Genomic DNA, 20783 nt, shown 5'->3' on the forward strand with positions numbered 1-20783 from the left:
ATGAGTCCACTTTTGTGAAGTGCCTAGAATAGTCAAAATTCACAGAGACAGAAGCAGTGGTCGCCAGGAATGGGGAAGCAAGGCGGAGATGGGCAGCTTGTGTTCAATGGGTAGAGTTTCAGGCTGGGGTGATGGAAGGGTGCTGGAAATGAGTGGTAGTGATGGCGGCACAACAGTGTGAATCTACTTAATCCCACTGAACTGTATGCTTAAAAATGGTTTAGACGGTGAATTTTAGGTTATGTATGTTTTACCACAATTTTTAAAAAGCTAGTGAAAAGCTGGTAAAAAGAAAGGAGGCTTTTTTAAAAAGTTAAATATATAAAAAGAGCATCATCAGTCCAAAGTCCAGCAGTTGTCCCTCCTGGAATCCGTTGGCTTCCCTCCGGCATTTTTGGCCCTTGCCTTTTAGGGTTGCCAGATTAAAATACACGATGCCCAGTTAGTTTGAATTTTAGATAAACAACGAATAATTTCGTAGCATAAATATGTCCCAAGCTTAGTTTGGGACATACTTATGCTAAAAAACATTATTGGTTGTTTATCTGAGATTCAAAATTCAGCATTTTATATTTTATTTGCTGCCTCTGGCCACCCTACTCTCTTCCTAACACTCTCTCCCTCTCCCAGTTTTGTCCGCCTTCCCTGCCTCCTCTTCTGGGGGAGTTAGATCGAGTTGTAACAAAAACATGCCACTGTCTCACTGGCTGCAGCGTGTGGTCCCCTTACCAGAGGTAAGGAAGAGATGGATCTCCACTCATGTTGTAGACAGAATGTTTATGTCCTCTCCAAATTCTTATGTTGAAACCCTAACCCCTAATGTGATGGTATGTGGAGATGGGCCTTTGGTAGGTAATTACGGTTAGATGAGGTCATGGGGTGGGGCCCTCATTATAGATCTGGTAAGAAAAGAGAGCATTGTCTCTCTGCCTCCCTCTCTCTCTCTCTCTCTCTCTGTCTCTCTCTCTATCTCATTTCTCTCTCTCTCTCTATCTCATTTCTCTCTCTCTCTCTCTTTCTCTCCTCTGTCTTTTCCCACCAAGTGAGGATGCAAAGAGAAGGTGGCTGTCTGCAAACCAGGAAGAGAGCCCTCACCAGGAACCCTTCCAGCTGCCACCTTGAACTTGGACTTCCAAGCCTCCAGAACTGTGAGGGATAAATGTATGATTTTAAAGTCACCCAGTGTGTGGTATTTTGTTTTGACTAATACAACCTGAAAACATTTTCCCCTCACTCCACCTGAGCAATATCTGAGTGGCTTAAGGTACTCAGGACACAACAAAGGAGAAATGTCCCATGCACAAGGTGCACCCATGCCTGGGTAAAGCAGCCTGGCACAGAGGGAAGCACACAGGCTCAGGGCTCTGCTATTCATTCTTTGTGTGACCCTGTGCAAGCCATGAATGGAGCTTCAGTCACCCCATTTGTAATGGGATTTAATTGTGCTTGCCCTGCCTCCTTTTGAGGGCTATAGAGAAAAGATGTCAAAGTATTTTGTAATCTGGCTGGGCGTGGTGGCTCATGCCTGTAATCCCAGCACTTTGGTAGGCTGACGCGAGAGGATTGCTTGAGCCCAAGAGTTTGAGATCAGCCTGGGCAATATTGTGAGATTCCATCTCTACAAAAATAAAATAAAATAGCCAGTCATGGTGTCACACACCTGTAGTCCCAGCCACATGGGAGGCTGAGGCGGGAGGATCACTTGAGCTTGGGAGATGGAGGCTGCAGTGAGCTATGATTGTACCACTGCACTCCAGGCTGGGTGACAGAGAGAGACCCTGTCTCAGAAAAAAAAAAAAAGTACTTTGTAATCTGTAAGGTTTATTTCAACACACACAAAAAAAGTGTATATGCTCCACGATGCCTGTGAATATACACACACACCACATCATATACCAAGCGTGGCTGTGTCTTCTCACAAATGCGCTGCTAGGCACCACCTCCAGTTCTAGAATCACACCAGCCAGTTCACCCTCCAGATGGTTCACCCTCAACTTCATAAAAGTTCCCTACCTAATCTACTGACAGGCTCATCCCTGACCTAATTTTAAAGATTTCCTAGGAGCTGCAATGGGAATCCTGGACCTCAGCCTGGACAAAGAACAGCTGCAGGTCATTCTCATGTGTGGACATGGAAGCCCTGCCTGCCTTTGCTGGCCAGCTGGGCTGAGTGGGCCTGGGAAATTAAGGCTGCAGGGTTGGTCCCAGGCAGTCTTGCTGAAGCTTGCCACATCCCCCTGCCTCCTGGATTTGCCAGGATCCAAGAGCATGGACTTTAGGAATTCCTGGTGGAGGAGTGAAGAAAATGTGACAGGGTGTCCTAAGCCCCGATCTACAGGAAGAAAACTGGAAATAAGACTGAGGACTTAGTTTAAGATGTTCCTACTCAGCCTCTAGCTTTTGTGCTACAGTTCCAGGAACAGACTCCTCTCTCCTGAAAACCACTTCCCTCTGCAGCATTAAATTTCACCAAGATGTCTTGCTTGTGGGAAAGACTTCCAAGGATGTCTGGAGAGAGGAGGATGGAAATGTCCCGCTCTCTAAACAGATAGACGGATGCAGCCAGACAGAAAATAGTTTATCTTGCTGAGGTTTCTAATGTATTTGAAAGAGGCCTGGGTCTAGAAGTCTACCCAGAGGGCTCTGTGTTGTGCAGGCAAAGATAAGAACCTTCCCTGTGGGAGTTCCAGAGCCAGTTTTCATAAACACCCATCGGTGACTGTTCAGAGTGAGTTCACACCATCCTGACCTGCCCTGAGTTAGACCTTACATGGTCTTCCTCCTCTAGGAAGCCTCTGCAGCCCAGGAACCTCCCCTTATCAGAAATGAACAGCATATGAAGCTTCACCAGACAGACCAGACAGCTTAGCCCTCGTGTTGTGCCATGTGGGTTGTTCTCTATGAGGCAGGAGAGCATAGTGGTTACTAGGAAGGGAAGGACTTTGGGACTAGACTGCCTCGGCTGGAGTCCTCTTTCTGCTTCATAGCCATGTGATCCTAGGCATGTTACCTGTGCCTCAGTTTTCACTCTATCAATATGTAATAACTGAATCTGTCTTTGTGGTGAGGATTCAGTGAGTTAACATATTTGAAGTGCTTAAAAATGAGGCTTCTGTCCGTAGATTAATGAGTGAATACACAGATGGTGATATGGACATACAGTGGAGTATTAGTCATAAAAAGGAAGGCAGAGCTGATCCATGGCACCATGTGACTGAACCTCAAAAGCATTAGGTTAAGTAGAAGAAGCCAGACACAGGTCACCTATTGTGTAATTCCATTTATAGGAAATATACAGAATATGTAAATCCGTGGAGAAAGAAAGCCGATTTCCAGGGGCTAAGGGGAGGGGAGAATGGGAAGTGGCTGCTTCATGGGTACAAGGTTTCATTTTGAGGTGATGAAAATGTTTTGGAACTACATAGAGATAGTGTTGGCACAACATTGTGAATGTACTGAATGCCACTGATTGTTCACTTTAAAATGGTCAGACTTATGTGAATTTCACCTCCATTAAAAAAAAAAAAAAGGACCAGATGTGGTTGCTCACACCCATAATCCCAACACTTTGGTAAAAGGTGAAAGATTTTTTTTCTTTTTTTCTTTTTTTTTCATATACTTAAGCTCTAGAGTACATGTGCATAATGTGCAGGTTGGATACATAGATATGCGTGTGCCATGTTGGTTTGCTGCACCCATCAACTTGTCATTTACATTAGGTATTTCTCCTAATGCTATCCCCCCCAGCCCCCAACCCACTGACAGGCCCCAGTGTGTGATATTCTCTGCCCCATGTCCAAGCGTCCTCATTGTTCAATTCCCACCTATGAGTGAGAACATGCAGTGTTTGGTTTTCTGTCTTTGTGATAGTTTGCTCAGAATGATGGTTTCCAGCTTCATCCATGTCTCTGCAAAGGACATGAACTCATCTTTTTAATGGCTGCATAGTATCCCATGGTATATATGTGCCACATTTTCTTAATCCAGTCTGTCATTGATGGACATTTGGGTTGGTTCAAAGTCTTTGCTATTGTGAATAGTGCCACAATAAACATACATGTGCATGTGTCTTTATAGTAGCACGATTTATAATCCTTTGGGTATATACCCAGTAATGGGATTGCTGGGTCAAATGGTATTTCTAATTCTAGATCCTTGAGGAATCACCACACTGTCTTCCACAATGGTTGAACTAATTTACACTCCCACCAACAGTGTAAAAGCGTTCCTATTTCTCCACATCCTCTCCAGCATCTGTTGTTTCCTGACTTTTTTTTTTTTTTTTTTGAGACAGTCTTGCTCTGTCGCCCAGGCTGGAGTGCAGTGGCGCCATCTTGGCTCACTGCAAGCTCCGCCTCCCGGGTTCACGCCATTCTCCTGCCTCAGCCTCCAGAGTAGCTGGGACTACAGGCACCCACCACCAAGCCTGGCTAATTTTGTTTCCTGACTTTAATGATTGCCATTCTAATTGGCGTGAGGTGGTATTTCATTGTGGTTTTGATTTACATTTCTCTGATGGATGAGTGATGATGAGCATTTTTTCATGTGTCTGTTGGCTGCATAAATGTCTTCTTTTGAGAAGTGTCTGTTCATATCCTTTGCCCACTTTTTGATGGGGTTGTTTGGTTTTTTCTTGTAAATTTGTTTGAGTTCTTTGTAGATTCTGATTATTAGCCCTTTGTCAGATGAGTAGATTGCAAAAATTTTCTCCCATTCTGTAGGTTGCCTATTGACTCTGCTGATAGTTTCTTTTGCTGTGCAGAAGCTCTTTAGCTGAATTAGATTGCATTTGTCTGTTTTGGCTTTTGTTGCCATTGCTTTTGGTGTTTTAGTCATGAAGTCCTTGCCCATGCCTATGTCCTGAATTGTACTGCCTATGTTTTCTTCTAGGGTTTTTATGGTCTTAGGTCTAACATTTAAGTCTTTAATCCATCTTGAATTAATTTTTATATGAGGTGTAAGGAAGGGATCCAATTTCAGCTTCCTACATATGGCTAGCCAGTTTTCCCAGCACCATTTATTAAATAGGGAATCCTTTCCCTATTTCTTGTTTTTGTCAGGTTTGTCAAGGATCCAATGGTTGTAGATGTGTGGTGTTATTTCTGAGGTCTCTGTTCTGTTCTGTTGGTCTATATCTCTGTTTTGGTACCAGTACCATGCTGTTTTGGTTACTGTAGCCTTGTAGTATAGTTTGAAGTCAGGTAGCATTATGCCTCCAGCTTTGTTCTTTTGGCTTAGGATTGTCTTGGCAATGCGGGCTCTTTTTTGGTTCCACGTGAACTTTAAAGTAGCTTTTTCCAATTCTGTGAAGAAAGTCATTGGTAGTTTGATGGGGATGGCATTGAATCTATAAATTACCTTTTCATGATATTGATTCTTCCTATCCATGAGCATGGGCTGTTCTTCCATTTGTTTGTGTCCTCTTTTATTTCGATGAGCAGTGGTTTGTCGTTCTCCTTGAAGAGGTCCTTCACATCCCTTGTAAGTTGGATTCCTAGATATTTTATTCTCTTTGAAGCAATTGTGAATGGGAGTTCACTCATGATTTGGCTGTCTGTCTGTTATTGGTGTATAGGAATGCTTGTGATTTTTGCACATTGATTTTGTATCCTGAGTGTTTGCTGAAGTTGCTTATCAGCTTAAGGAGATTTTGGGCTGAGACGATGGGGTTTTCTAAATATACAGTCATGTCATCTGCAAACAGGAACAATTTGACTTCCTCTTTTCCTAATTGAATACCCTTTATTTCTTTCTCTTGCCTGATTGCTCTGGCCAGAACTTCCAACACTATATTGAATAGGAGTGGTGAGAGAGGGCATCCTTGTCCTGTGCTGGTTTTCCAAGAGAATGCTTCCAGTTTTTGCCCATTCAGTATGACATTGGCTGTGGGTTTGCCATAAATAGCTCTTATTATTTTCAGATACATTCAATCAATACCTAGTTTATTGAGAGTTTTTAGCATGAAGGGCTGTTGAATTTTGTAGAAGGCCTTTTCTGCATCTATTGAGATAATCATGTGGTTTTTGTCATTGGTTCTGTTTATGTGATGGATTACGTTTATTGATTTGCATATATTGAACGAGCTTTGCATCCTAGGGACGAAGCTGACTTGATCATGGTGGATAAGCTTTTTGATGTGCTGCTGGATTCAGTTTGCCAATATTTTATTGAGGATTTTCGCATCAATGTTCATCAGGGATATTCATCTAAAATTTTCTTTTTTTGTTGTGTCTCTGCCAGGCTTTGGTATCAGGATGATGCTGGCCTCATAAAATGAGTTAGGGAGGATTCCTTCTTTTTCTATTGATTGGAATACTTTCAGAAGGAATGGTACCAGCTCCTCTTTGTACCTCTGGTGGAATTCGGCTGTGAATCCATCTGGTCCTGTACTTTTTTTGGTTGGTAGGCTATTAATTATTGCCTCAATTTCAGAGCCTGTTATTGGTCTATACAGAGATTCAACTTCTCCCTGGTTTAGTCTTGGGAAGGTGTATGTGTCCAGGAATTTATCCATTTCTTCTAGATTTTCTAGTTTATTTGCATATAGGTGTTTATAGTATTCTCTGATGGTAGTTTGTATTTCTGTGGGATCCATGGTGATATCCCCTGTATCATTTTTTATTGTGTCTATTCGATTCTTCTCTCTTTTCTTCTTTATTAGTCTTGCTAGCAGTCTATCCATTTTGTTGGTCTTTTCAAAAAACCAGCTCCTGGATTCATTGGTTTTTTGAAGGGTTTTTCGTGTCTCCATCTCTTTCAGTTCTGCTCTGATCTTAGTTATTTCTTGCCTTCTGTTAACCTTTGAATTTGTCTGCTCTTGCTTCTCTAGTTCTTTGAATTGTGATGTTAAGGTGTCAATTTTAGATCTTTCCTGACTTCTCTTGTGGCAGAGTAGAAGGAAGTCCTGGGTTCCTGAAGGCATCATGGAGCCACCACGTCAGCCCCGTGCTGCCGACCTCCTTTCTCCTGTTGTGTGGAGAATACGAACCCTGGTGCTTGAGCTCACGGTCGGGTTTCTCTTGGCCACAGCTGGAAGTAATCTTAACGGGATGAGCTCCTCAAAGTCTCACTATGTTGCTCAGGCTGGTCTTGAACTCCTGGCCTCAAGCGATCCTCCCACCTTAGCCTCCCAAAGTGTTGGGATTATAGGCATGAGCCACTGCACCTGGCCGACCTGGGACGCATTTAAAGCAGTGTGTAAAGAGAAATTTATAGCACTAAATGCCCACAAGAGACCTCTGCCTGAGAACGTGGGTTTCAGCCTAAGAGTTGTAATATGTGTGCCCATTCACAGGTGCTGCATCAGAGTCCCAAGTGGGAAGAAGGCAAGCATACACAAAAATGGTAAAAGGCAGAAAGGAGCCCAGTCTCTTTCTTTTTAAGAAGTTTTCCTAAGAATCTCCACCCAGCGACTTGCTCTCACATCTTCTTGGCCAGCAGTGGACCACACGACTCCTTCTAGATGCACAGGAGTCCTAGGATTCTATGAGAAAGAAGGGGAGGGTGGGCAAAGGGCAGCCAGCTGTGCAGCATCTGCTGGAGACACCTAACCCGTGGTGGAAGGGTTGTGGTTCTGGGAGAAGGCTTTCTGGACGGTGTGACAGCAGAGATAAACTTAAAGGCCAAGTAGGAGTTACCCTGGTGAAGCAGGGCAGGGTTACAAGCATTCCAGCAACATGAAGCAGCAGGAGTGTTTTAATTAAAAGAAGGCAGTTGCTGTAACCAACTATAAACAAATAAAGGCTTAAACACAATGGAATTTTATTTCTCACTAAGGGAACATCCAAATCCATGATACTTTAAGTCAGGGACCCAGGTTCCTCCCATCTATGGCTCTGCCATCACTAATCTGGGTCTTCCACAATTGCCGTGCTCCTTGGAAGTGGGAAGAGCAGGTGGAGGACACGTGGGAGGTTTTAGGGACAAGCCTGGAGGCAGCGTGCGTCACTCCCATGCAGAGTCCATTGGCCAATGCTGGCTCCGATGGCCACATCTCACTGCAGGGGCAGCTGGGAAATACAGTCTGGCTGTCTACCCAGGAGGAAGAGCAGCCAGTTTCTGCTGCTGATGATCAGGAGGTGGAGAAAATGTTCAGTCGGGCAGGGAGTGGGAACAGACAAGACCACAAGCAGCTTGGTGCCTCTGAAAGGGAGAGGGGTGGAGGGGAGACCAGAGAGGTGGGTAGGAATACTGGATTCCACTGACCACGTGCTGGATGTCGTGCTTAGCCCTCCTGCTCTGTGCCGGGTTAGGCACCTGGTGTTTTACGTATATAATCTCAATTCTGTGAGGGCATCCAACCTGTGGGAAAATAGCTGTTTGTTTCAAATGCTACTCCTGCTTCCTAACAACTGTTTAGAGCTTAATTGTGTTCAAAATACATATACAATGTTTAATACTTACAAGAATTTGGCGGGGAAAATATTACCATCTTTCCCTTTGATGATTGGAGAAAAATGAGGCTTTGAAGGGTTTAAGAACTTGCCCAAGGTCAGCCAGGTGCAGTGGCTCATGTCTATAATCCCAACACTTTGGGAGGCTAAGGTGGGAGGATCGCTTGAAGCCAGGAGTTCAAGACCAGCCTGAGCAACATAGTGAGACTTTGTCTCTATAAAAAATAAATAAATAAATAAAAAGAACTTGTCCAAGGTCAGACAGGCAGCCTCTTAATAAGCACACATATCCTCTATATTATACTACCTCTCGTGGAGGAGCTCCTGTGTTCTACAAATAGTCTGGACTTGAGCCAGAATGTGTTATAATCCTGGGATCACGGCCAGTGGGCTTAGAAGAAGCCATCTCTTTCTCATGCCAAAATGAGGCTCCCCCAGATTTGCTCAGACTTACCTATAGTCAGCAGCATCAGGGGTCAGGAAAGACTTCATGAAGCCATAAATGCATCCTTCTCGGGGCAGCGCCTGGCTCTCCGAGGTGAGAGAGGACTCCATTTTCACAGGCAGGCATGGGAGCTTCAGCACCCATCTCTGGGCCCAGAATGACCCACTGGAGACCTTACAGCTCTCCTGTCACCCCCAATTCCTGCCCCGTCTGCAGCCTTGGAGGAGAATGGATCTGAAGGGCCTGCCCTCTGTAGGGTGAGAAAGGGAGGCTAAAGCCTGGTGCCCACTGCCCTGGCTGCTCTGCATTGCAGGAGCTGCGCCCTTCCTTTCCTGGTACAGGGTCCACAGCCCTGAAACCCCGTTGTGTGGAAGCTGGGCACAGGGCAGCGGGACTAATCCTTGGAACAGCTCAGGGAGGATTATCCCAGCCACTGTCAGCAGCGGTGCAGCTGGCTCATTCCCATATAGGGGGAGGCCAGAGCCAGGGGCCTGCCACAAGTTGGAAGGCTGGGGAAGGGGAGGCCAGCAGAGCTGTCCCGGCTGTGGGTGGCTCTGAGGGGGCTCTCAGGGGTGGGGCTGAATCTCAGGGGCAGGATTATGTAAACCAAACCAATTCTAGCCACAGATTTAAAGCTTGGGAAAAAAAAAAAAAACCCAGCCTGGCAGAAAGAATTTAAATTATAAAAACTTAGAAGTATGAAATGTGAAATCATCCCGTAGGTGCTTATTTAACAATGAAATCATCCCGACACAATGAGCCATATGTGAAAAGTCCTCCTCCCCCGACACATCCCCCAACAGGCACTCCTCAAACCTCTATCACCCAAGTGCTGGCATCCTCCCTGTCCTGCTTCACCTGAGACACCCCTTGTCTCATAAGACATGCAACTACGGGAGGGGTGACAGGAAGACAAGACACGATTTCCTCAGGCCCAGTTTGGTGTGGGGAGAAAGCCTCCTGATCCTGAAAGCAAGAATTTGACCAGAGCAGAAGTAATCAGTATGCAGATTGGCTCTGTGCTATGTTAATGTTTATGCACAGATTATGAGGACCAGGTGAAAAGTGGGCCAGGGGAGCCAGATGTGTGTGTGAGTCATGCGTGGCTGAGATGAGGACAGGAGGGAAACTGGTTCGGAGGCTGCTGGCGATGGGGTGGGGGTGCCAGGAGGAAGGGAGGCGGTCGTTTGAATGTCTGCATGAAAAAGCGGAGGACAGCGGGGTCTGGGTGAATTCGGGCAACCATTTGGACCGTGGAGAAAACTGCCTGCGTGCGGCTGAGGACCTGAACTATTAATTTGTTTTTTAGCTAATGCAAAGATAAATATAAAAACTGATACTCCATCCAGTCACCAGAAAACATTTAGGTATGTGTGAGACAACTTGGGTATGTGAACCTACCTTTTCAATGTAAATTCAGTGAAATCTAAGTACAGATCCCATATTTCCAATAAAAAGGTAACATCCAAACTCAGATGTCCTATGAGTATAAAATACACAAAGATCTTCTGGACTTAGTATGAAAAGGGATTTTTTTTTGTCAGGTACCTCACTAGTTATTTTTAAAATAGAATTGCATGTTGAAATGATAATCTTTTGGATATATCGGGTTAAGTAAATGTATTATTAAAGTTAATTTCACTTAAAAATGTTTAATGTAGCTACTAGAAATTTTAAAATTAAGCATGTTGCTCACCTTATGTTTCTATTGGACGGCTCTCTCTAGACACAAAGGCTGCCAAGAGGGACCTCACTCTGGCTTCAGGGAGAAGAGAGGAATTAGCAAGGCCAAGCAGAGGCTCCTGAGGGCAGGGCCAATGGCGGCTTGGTGGGGTGGGGATGGGATGCACAGAGATAACTCCAACCCTTAAGAAGGTGTTTCCTAGAGCAGGCTGTGACCTGTCAGTTTATATACTGAGGCTTAGAGCCTCTTGGATGCCCCCAGATCTGCACCCCTGAATTGCCCTGTGCCCCTGCCTTCTTTGTTCCTGTGCTGGCATAGTGGTCTCACCTCCGGCAGTATCACCACCACTGGGCACAAGCTTCTCCAGCACAGCAACTGTGTCTTATTTCTCCTTGTACTCCCAGTGTTCACACCATGCTGCACTCACAGAAGACTCTTCGCTGATATTTTGTGGACAGACAGAATGCCTGTGAGAGTGGGCTGAAGTTGGGCTCCAGAGACCTTAAGGAGGGGAGACCAGGTCCTGAGTAAAGTTGAAGGGGAGGGGCTGAGGCCTGCTAGCAAGGAGTCTCATCCCCTGGGGAAGTTCCAGGGACCCCTCAGAAGTACAAGGGAACGGTGTTAGTGTTAGTCCAGTAACACAGCCCAGACCCTGCCTTCCACGTGGGTTTGACAGGAGCCTCCTAACTGCTCTGCTTCCATTTTTGCCCCTTCAGTCTATTGTCAACAGGGAAGCCAGAGTCTTCCTTAACCATGTCAGATCATGTGGCTCCTCAGCTCAAAGCCTCATCTCAGAGGAAAGCTCTGGTCCCTTAAAAATGGCCCAGGTGGTGACAGACAGACTCCATGGTGAGCAGACTGTTGCCAGATATCTGGGCTCGGAGGACTCGCCACTGCTCAAAGGCAGTGAGGATTTTCGCACTGGAAGCTGGAGGAGAGGGATCCTTGTTAGGTAGGAGCAGAAAGCTTAGAAAAGTGGTCTCCTGCAGTTATGTGGAAAACACATCATGTAAGTGATAAATTGGGTATGCAGTTGAGGAGATTTCCAAGTAAAATGTTGAGGATGCTGCCTGGTTTCTTCTTACTGCTTATAATACAGTGTGAGAGAAGAGAGACAAATTGAGAAAGAGACTGGTTTTTAAACTGTTAAAATTGAATCAGGACTTGATGATTTTGAAAACTGTCAGTCTCCCCACATGGAAAAAGATGCTGAAATTAACAAATGGCTTCTGAGCATGTGGCATAGGGTGTAACTGTACGGTCTTTTGTGATTATGCATAAAGATCAAAGGATGGGAGTAGCAATGAGTCACACAGAGGTCTGTTGCAAGAGATTATAAGGGTGTACCATGCAGAACCTCCCCACCAAACCTCAGGGCTCCTGGGAAGCTTCAGTGAGTTACCCTGGGGGCCATCTTGGCAGGAGCTGAAGGTAGAAAGGTAGAGTTTATCTCTAAAAGATTCATGGGTATGGCTCTTGACAAATCGACTACAAGCCCCACTGAAACCCACAGAGGACAGGCAAAGGGTTTGGGAAAGCTGTTTCACCCACAGTGCTGGCAGATTGGTCTGTAGGGGACAGAGTGCAAAATGAAAGAAGACTGTCAGAGCCCCCAAACTCTACTGTCAAGAAGAAGGCTGATAAAACTACTTGGCTGCAAACACGTGGATCTTTCGTGAGAAAAGAAGGGTGACCCAGAGGCAGAAGCCCAGAAGGCAGAGCCAAGAGACATGGAATATTCCCACATCTTAAAACCTATTTAGGGAACACCAGCATTTGTCCAGCTGGATTTCAGAATCACCATTCCTTCATCCCTCCCCTGCTACCTCTTTCTGAACAGCAATGTCTCAAGCTTTACCCACCATTGTGTGTTGCATATGTAGGGGGCAGATAGCTTGTATCTTTAGTTTTCCAGATCAGAGGAACATCCAAAGAAATCTGTTCTACACCTAAACCCGATTTAGATGAGATTCGGGACTGTGAGCATGAAGGGATCTCAAGAGGGGTGAATGTGTTTTGCATGCACAAGGGACATGAGTCTTGGGGACAGAGGACAGGCTGTGGTGGCAGATACTAAGGTGACCCCCACAACCCCCACCTCTGCCATTCACACCCTTGAATAATCCCCTTCTCTGGTTGTAAGCAGAATCTGTGGCTTGCTTATGAAGGAGGCGGTATATATGTGATTCATGTACTGACCATATTGTATAAGATCACTGGCTGGACGCAGTGGCTCGTGCCTGTAATCCCAACACTTTGGGAGGCTGAGGTGGGTGGATCACCTGAGGTCAGGAGTTCGAGACCAGGCTGGCCAACATGGCAAAACCCCGCCTCTACTAAAAATACAAAAATTAGCCAGGCATAGTGGTGCACACCTGTACTCACAGCTACTCAAGAGGCTGAAGCAGGAGAATTGCTTGAACTCAGGAGGTGGAGGTGGCAGTGAGCCAAGATCGTGCCACTGCACTCCAGCCTCAGTGACAGAGCGAGACTCTGTCTCAAAAAATAAATAAATAAAATGTTAAGATCATAACCTGTCTTTCTGGGGACTCTCTCTTGACGCCTTTGAAGAAGCAGGCTGTCATGTTGCAAGCTGCCTTATGGAGGGGATCAGCTGCGAGGAGCTAAGAGCCCCCTCCAGTCGACGCTCACCAGGAAGCTGAGGTCTTGTGTCCAGCACCCTGCATGGAACTGAATGCTGCCATGTGAGCTTGGAAGCAGAGCCATCCACACAGCTGAGCCCCAGATGAGAACCCAGTGCTGGCTGACACCCCAATGGCACCTTACAGAGGACCAGTTAGGCTGTGCCAACTCCTGACCTGCAGAAGCTGGGGAACATTGGGTCGTATTTGCAGCTGCTGGATTTGTGGGAATTTGTCACACAGCAATTGGGAGTCACACAGCCTGTGATGCCCCAACAATCCACACCTCCTGCATCTCCCTGCCTTCACTTCCTAGCACACTGCCCTGACTCCCTCTGCTGTAGCCACGCTGGCCCTCTGCTGTTCTTCAAAGCCACCGGGCCTGCATCGGCTCCCAGCCTTTGCTCTCACTGCTTTCTCCTCCTGGAGAGCCCTTCCTGCATGTATATGTTTGACTCACTCCCTTGCCTCCTTCAGACTTTTACTCAAAAATCTCAGTAAGGATTTCCCTGGCTACCCTTTTAAAAATTGCAACCCACTTCCATCCCCATCCCCAACATGCCACATTTCCTTTCTTCTTCTTCCTTCTTCCTTTTTTTTTTTTTTTTTTTTTGACACAGGTTCTCTCTCTGTCACCCAGCCTGGAGTGCAGTGACATGATCTCAGCTCACTGCAACCTCTGCCTCCCCAGGTCAAGAGGTTCTTCTGTCTCAGCCTCCGATGTAGCTGGGACTACAGGCACACACCACATTGTCTTTTTTTTTTTTTTCTTTTTTTTGTAGATTTGGGGTTTCACCATGTCACCCAGACTGGTCTTGAACTCCTGGACTCAAACGATCCACCTACCTCAGCCTCCCAGGCTTTCTTTCTCTCCAATGTGTTTGCCTGTTTTATTTACTGCTGTATCCCTGGGTCATAGGAGGTGCTCACTGAGTACTAGCAGAGAAAATGAGTGAGCCTTGGGGATTCATGGATGGAGGATGGTTATGCTGATGAGCAGGAAGAGACTGGGAGACTGGAGGCCATTTTCTGGCTGGCGGACCTCCAGAGTCAGAACTCCAACACGCTCTTCCTTGACACATCCTTTACGATAGAATATGTAGTCTTGCAGGAGGGGAATGGACTGTGAGTCTATTCCTATGTTCTATAAAACACCGATGACTATGGATATACATCTGGTTGCTTTAAGTGTGTGCAGTGACCTGCACAATGTTACACCTAGCAACTGGTCAGCAGTAACAGAAATGCCTCTCCTTTCCTCTTTATACATGAGGATGGCTGGATACAGAGCAGTCAAACTTGACCAAGATCACTCTCGTCATTTCATTCCAGACCTAGGAGACAGAAAGGAGTTCTCCTGATGCTAGTCCCCAGCTGGAGAAAGTGGCTTGGTGCAAAAACATCCCCAGGGGCAGCCAGCCATCTAGGGAATGGAAAGAGAGGCAAGAGCAGTGGTTCAAAGCCAGCTCCATTGGGAAGTGCAGACAGCCTCAGGACAGACCTTCACCCTGGGGAGGAGCCACCATGGTCACCTGGCTGAATGTGGGTTGAATTTGGATCAGACAGGATCATGAGGGAGCTGCCACTTGCCGGATGCCAGATGCCCCTGGCTGACACACAGAAGGGCAGATGTGGTCCCAGCTCCCAGGGGAGCAGGGTTCTCTGGGCGTTGGCCAGGCAAAGAAGAGCCGGAGAACCAGAGTGGCCCCGCCAGGCCTTCCTCTGTCCAGCTCTCCTGTGCACTCCTCCTCTCCCTTCCTTCCCTCTTCTGCCTGACTTCCTCTTCTGGCACTGTCCTTCCTTGTTTCTGTTTCCCCTCTCTCCCTCTTGTCTTTACCGCCTTGGGTTTATTTTACTTTATTTTAAGTTCTAGGATACATGTGCAGAATGTGCAGGCTTGTTACATAGGTAAATGTGTGCCAAGGTGGTTTGCTGCACCTATCAACCCGTCACCTAGGAATTAAGCCCCACATGCATTAGCTATTTATCCTGATGCTCTCCCTCCCCTCACCCCCACAACATGCCCTGGTGTGTGTTGTTCCCCTCCCTGTGTCCATGTGCTTTCATTGTTTAGCTCCCACTTATGAGTGAGAACATGCAGTGTTTGGTTTTCTGTTCCTGTGTTATTTTGCTGAGGACGATGGTTTCCAGTTCTATCCATGTCTCTGCAAAGGACATGATCTCATTCCTTTTTATGGTTGCATAGTATTCCATGCTGTATATGTACCACATTTTCTTTATCCAGTCTATCACTGATGGTCATTTGGGTTGGTTCCATGTCTTTGCTATTGTGAATAGTGCTGCAATAAACATACGTGTGCATGTGTCTTTATAAAAGAATGATTTCTATTCCTTTGGATATATACCCAGTAATGGGATTCCTGGGTCAAATGGTATTTCTGGTTCTGGACCCTTGAGGAATTGCCACGCTGTCTTCCACCATGGTTGAACTAATTTACATTCCCCCCAACAGTGTAAAAACATTCCTGTTTCTCCACAGCCTCCCCAACATCTGCGTTTCTTGACTTTTTAATAATCGCCATTCTGACTGGCATAAATGGTATCTCACTGAGGTTTTGATTTGCATGTCTCTAATGATCAGTGATGTTGAGCTTTTTCTCACATGTTTGTTGTCTGCATAAATGTCTTCTTTTGAGAAGTGTCTGTTCATGTCTTTGCCCACTTTTTGATGGGGATGGGTTTTTTTCTTGTAAATTTATTTAAGTTCCTTGTAAATTCTGGATATTAGACCTTTGTCAGATGAATAGATGGCAAAAATTTTCTACCATTCTGTAGGTTACCCGTGCACTCTGAAGATAGTTTCTTTCACTGTGCAGAAGCTCTTTAGTGTAATTATGTCCCATTTGTCAATTTTAGCTTTTGTTGAAATTGCTTTTGGCAATTTCATCATAAAATCTTTGCCCATGCCTATGTTCTGAATGGTATTGCCTAGATTTTCTTCTAGGATTTTTATAGTTTGGGGTTTTACATTTAAGTATTTGATCTATCTGAGTTAACTTTTGTATAAGGTATAAGGAAGCCCCTCTTGTAGCAGTGTGGGGAGCGATTAGGAGTGGGATGGGACGGGAGGCAGAGTAAGCCATCTTGAGGCAGTTGTAACAGTCATAGGGAGAGATCAGATCACAAGATCTGGAGCTGGTCCACAAGCTCAGGGCTGGAAAATGTAGTTGTTCCCAGTTAATACTTCTGGAGTTGGAAAGTATAAAGAGCTATGTCAGTGTCAAGATCCCTGGTAGTTTGGGGCAGGGTACGATTACTCCTCTGGAGTAGATCTCATCGTGGCCCTCTGGGTGTCTGGAGGGCCCAGACAGAATCTCTTACTGTGGCATGGTGTCTTGCTGGTATTGCCATTGAGGACTGGTGGGGAGAGCCATCATCACCATGGCAGTCCCCACACCTTGCAACCTAAGTACCTGTGTGATTGGTGATGGGTGAGGAACAGAACATCATTTACATATATAAAGAACAGCACGCTGTTTTCTTCCATGAAGAGGAGCTGGCCCTCCTCCCTGCTTGGCCGTCATGCTCAGCCATGGGCCTGGGCTTGGTTGATGGGAGGGAACAAAAAGAATATGGGCCATCTGATCACATGGCTCTGGTTTTGAGCCCCAGCTGTGCTACTTAGTAGCTGTGTGATCTTGGGAAGCCACTTCACTTCTCTGAGCTTCATTTTTCTCCCATGCAAGATGGAGATAGCAATTCTCTTGTAACTCAACTCTGTCTTTATCACTTAGTGAATCTTACCTAAATCCACATCTTCAATTTTTTTAATTTTTAATTAAGGTAAGATTTACATGCAGTAAAATTTATACGTTTTAGAGTGTAGTTCTGTGAGTTTTGACAAATGCATGCAGTTGTGTAACCACATCACAATTGAGATACAGAGCAGCTCCATCACTCCCCAAAATTCACAACCCTCCCCACACCTCCTTGCAGTCAGCTACCCCCATCTCTGCCCCAGGCAACCTCAGATCTGATTTCATCACTAAGGATTAGTTTTGCCTATTCTGGAGTGTCATATAAATATATAAAACAGTAGATATGCTGCACAAAACTAGCTCAGCTCTTTCTATCTCACTTCCTGACACCCACACACTCCAGCAACACTCTCTACCTTGGGATCATGGACACTAAGGAAGGACTGAAAGGACAGGAGCTATAGGCTGCTCTCTCTTCCCCTTTCCTTGTTCCATACAAGTACTAACGAGGCCAGGCCCTGCTTAGCTTCTGAGACGAGATTGGGCACCCTCAGGGCACTGTGGCCATAGTGTCCTGCCCTTTCCTTTCGTGTCATCTCAACACAGGGGTTGGTTAGCACAGGGAAGTAACTCCAATAAGAGAGGATACAACAGGGCTCCTCAGTCATTTGTGTCTCTTCAAATGTCATTGCCTTCTTTCTGTGTACAAGCGCATTCTGGTTTCAGTGGAAAGTGAGGCCTCTCCAGTTGGTTAGTGCCCCGCTCACTCAGTCACTGACTAACAACCCTGCCTCTACTCACAGCATGCTGAGTTTCCTGCACATCCCACAGCATGGCTCCCTAGGGGCATGGAGAAGATTATGTGAATGGGGCGGCAGGGAACGGAGGCCACACACATCACATGTGGCTCCTCTGCCCCTCTGCGTGCTCCCTGGTCCTACAGGACTTCGCTGACAAAACAAAAGTGTGAAGATATCATTATTAATGTGACGGCAGAGTGTTAAACCGAATGCGGGGCACTTTCAAGTGCAGGACACTATGCAACTGACTTCGCAGGACTCAGAAAGTGGCCCTGTCTAGCACATGGCCACATAGTAGATGCTAATCAATGTGTTAAGTAAAGGAATGAAGGGTTGTCACCTGATAGAAGATAAACAGTTCTTCTGGTTTTGATACAAACTAAAGGCCTCTCTCCTCCATCACCTTGGAGATCCCACATAAATGTCAGAGGGGCACCACTGCCTGTGATTGCCTATCTTTCTGGAGAGGAGAGAGACAGTTGCTCTAATATGTCAGAGCAAGAGTGAGAGGGAGGGCATGAGGGGAAGCTGACAAGGCTTATCTGTGAATTAATCACCGCACTTTGCATGTACTGCAGGTCACACCTTGTATCCTATGCTCTTAAGACATGGTCCAAGTGTGAACTAAGCTCGTAGCTCACTGCCTTCATCCACCTCCGTCGCCGCTCCAGAAGAGAGCTCGAGTTGCTACTTCATTAGCAGAAGTCCACTGGACCCATCCTGGAGGGGTCTGGGAGCAGACAGAGCAGCTCAGTCAAGGTCAGAGCCACAGGTTGCTGGACCTTCTCAAATTCCTCACGTACTGCCTTGATTTTCATCACATGCAGAAAGATCTCTGAGAATCACAAAGCCCAAGAGCCAGGAGACCTGGGTTCAAAATCTGGCTATGTGTGAGCCTGGGCAAGTGATATCTTCTCTCTGGGCCTCATTATCTGCTCCATTAAATGAGAAAAGGAACTAGTTAAGTGGCCTAAAAGCAATGTTTCCCAGGAGCTCTGATGTCTCAGGAATTGCACTGGTCGGGACAGGGGAGATTCTCTGCAGCTTCAGTCAGCAGTAATAATAATAACAGGAGGCTGGGTGCAGTGGCTCATGCCTGTAATCCCAGCACTTTGGGAAGCCAAGGGGGGTGGATCACAAGGTCAGGAGATCGAGACAATCCTGGCCAACATGGTGAAACCCTGTCTCTGCTAAAAATACAAAAATTAGCTGGGCATGGTGTCGTGTGCCTGTAGTCCCAGCTACTTGGGAGGCTGAGGCAGGAGAATCACCTGAACCTGGGAGGTGGAGGTTACATGAGCCAAGATCGCACCACTGCACTCCAGCCTGGCAACAGAGTGAGGCTCCGTCTCAAATAATAATAGTAATAGGAAACATTTACAGAGTACCCACTGCCCCAGGTGCCATCATCAATGCTTCACATACATTCACTCATGCAGTAGTCACGATATTCCTATGAGATGGGTTTCAACTTCTATGCCCATCATCAGATGAGAAACTGAAGTGCTGAATGTCTAAGTGACTACTCAAGGTCACACAGCTAGTAAATGACAAGGCAAGGATTCGAGCCTTTGTAGTCTGGCTCTAGGGTGTGTCTGCTTACCTACGCTATTCCCATTGTTTTACCTCCCTCCCTCCCACCAACCCATCCATTCACCCACCCATTCATCCAAACATCCGCCCATACATCCGTCCGTCTGCCCACCCACCTATGCATCCATCTCGAGTTTCATGTAAGAGTTTATTTAATAAAGGAATTCTGAAGAATTATAAAAAATAAAAACTTGAAAACTACTCAAGATTGCTATTTAAACTGCAAAAGTCCTCAGGGGTGGGCTTCTATGACTCTCCCCCCTTCCTGGGTCATTCTTAGAGAAGTTTCTGTGGGTGAGGGTGAGGAAGAGTTGGCAGCAATTAGGAAAAGAGAAGATTTTAAAACAATTTGTCAAATGTGACAACCTGCAGCTTATGTGTAGACAGAGTGATGTAAGAAAGCTTGGGTGGCTTGGAATGTGGCTTCATTCTTGCTTCCCTCCTTCTTGTCTCCTCCTCTAGGCAGAACTAGAAGGGGTATTAAGGATTAACTTGTATAATGAGACTCCAGAGGGCTGGACTCAGACCAGCGGGTGAAAGACAAAGGAAGGTCGATCACAGCTCAATCTAAGGAAAATCTTTCCAACCACCTTGTCATCCTAAAATTGAATAATCATCTCATGATGCAGACAGCTGTTGTCCTGGGAAATTTTGGGCGGAGCCTGCTGATCAGGAATGATGTAGTGGGTGCCTGATGCCGTGGAAGGGTGTCTTAGAGTGGGTGAGTCCTTCTTACTCCCAAATCATGTGATTGCATTTCCACCTGGCTCCGCTGTGGGACTTTCAAGGCCCAGGGAAAGGCAGAGTATGGTCCCAGCTCACAGGGAGTGGGGGCAGTGAGGACAGGTTAGAGCACCTCCAGCTTGAAGCTTTCTCAAGGATACTCAATTCACTACCATTGTGCCCTCCTCAAAGCCAGTGTTAAAGAAAGAGGAGGTCAGGCTCAGTGGCTCATGCCTGTAGTCCCAGCACGTTGGGAGTCCAAGGCAGGAGGGTGACTTGAGCCCAGAAGTTCGAGACCAGCCTGGGCAACACAGGAAGACCCTGTCTCTGTAAAAAGTAAAATAATTATCTGAGCATGTTGGCATACATCTGTGGTCCCAGCTACTTGGAAGGCTGAGGTGGGAGAATCACTTGAGCCCAGGAGGTCAAGGTTCCAGTGAGCTGTGATCATGCCACTGCACTCCAGCCTGGGTGACAGAGCAAGACTGTATCAAAAAAAAAAAAAAAAGAGGAAAATTCTGTCTATGCCCTTCTCACAGCAGGGCTTGCTGGATTGTTTAACATGTCTGTCATGGAGGCTTCTAACCTTCTCCAAATCAAGGCAGGTCATTTACTGGGGCTGGAGATGGGGGTGCAATGGGGGAGGGATGTTCCCATGTTTAGCTGGTCCCAAAAGTTCTGTTTAGACCTGGGCTCACTCCCCAAACAATTTGTCTAGCACTTTCCTGTGCACATAGAATGTACAGATGTAAGCTCAGGGGATACCAACACAGACCCAGTTCAC

Source organism: Gorilla gorilla, chromosome 10, assembly GCF_029281585.2.
Source record: "Gorilla gorilla gorilla isolate KB3781 chromosome 10, NHGRI_mGorGor1-v2.1_pri, whole genome shotgun sequence".
In the NCBI taxonomy this organism is placed as follows: Eukaryota; Metazoa; Chordata; class Mammalia; order Primates; family Hominidae; genus Gorilla; species Gorilla gorilla.